This window comes from Lissotriton vulgaris, unplaced genomic scaffold (assembly GCF_964263255.1).
Source record: "Lissotriton vulgaris unplaced genomic scaffold, aLisVul1.2 SCAFFOLD_2820, whole genome shotgun sequence".
Classification (NCBI taxonomy): Eukaryota; Metazoa; Chordata; class Amphibia; order Caudata; family Salamandridae; genus Lissotriton; species Lissotriton vulgaris.
In genome coordinates, this window is record NW_028242362.1 from 29,226 (window position 1) to 30,394 (window position 1,169).

The window sequence follows — 1,169 nt, forward strand, 5'->3', positions numbered from 1 at the left end:
CGCGCCTGGAGAGATACTACGTTCCAAGGACACGGCAGCCTGCTCAGCAACCCCAAATCATTTTGCCTAATCTCTGCTGAAGACGGATAATAATCCAGAAACACGTGTCCAGAGATGGCCAGCACTAATCTGCACCCACCTGGTGAAACACTCGAATGACTTTGCAAGTGTACTCGCTTGTCGGACTGCATCAACCATGATGCTTAGGGGCGACTCTGCTGGGAGGTGAAGCAGTGTGCTCCCACACCTACCTTCTACTTAAAGGCTGCCCTCGAGCCGCTGTGGGCTGACGAGCTCGTGGAGAGGCACCTGCGCGCCTGGAGAGATACTACGTTCCAAGGATACGGCAGCCTGCTCAGCAATCCCAAATCATTTTGCCTAATCTCTGCTGAAGACGGATAATAATCCAGAAACACGTGTCCAGAGATGGCCAGCACTAATCTGCACCAACCTGGTGAAACACTCGAATGACTTTGCAAGTGTACTCGCTTGTCGGACTGCATCAACCATGATGCTTAGGGGCGACTCTGCTGGGAGGTGAAGCAGTGTGCTCCCACACCTACCTTCTACTTAAAGGCTGCCCTTGAGCCGCTGTGGGCTGACGAGCTCGTGGAGAGGCACCTGCGCGCCTGGAGAGATACTACGTTCAAAGGATACGGCAGCCTGCTCAGCAACCCCAAATCATTTTGCCTAATCTCTGCTGAAGACGGATAATAATCCAGAAACACGTGTCCAGAGATGGCCAGCACTAATCTGCACCCACCTGGTGAAACACTCGAATGACTTTGCAAGTGTACTCGCTTGTCGGACTGCATCAACCATGATGCTTAGGGGCGACTCTGCTGGGAGGTGAAGCAGTGTGCTCCCACACCTACCTTCTACTTAAAGGCTGACCTCGAGCCGCTGTGGGCTGACGAGCTCGTGGAGAGGCACCTGCGCACCTGGAGAGATACTACGTTCCAAGGATACGGCAGCCTGCTCAGCAACCCCAAATCATTTTGCCTAATCTCTGCTGAAGACGGATAATAATCCAGAAACACGTGTCCAGAGATGGCCAGCACTAATCTGCACCCACCTGGTGAAACACTCGAATGACTTTGCAAGTGTACTCGCTTGCCGGACTGCATCAACCATGATGCTTAGGGGCTACTCTGCTGGGAGGTGAAGCA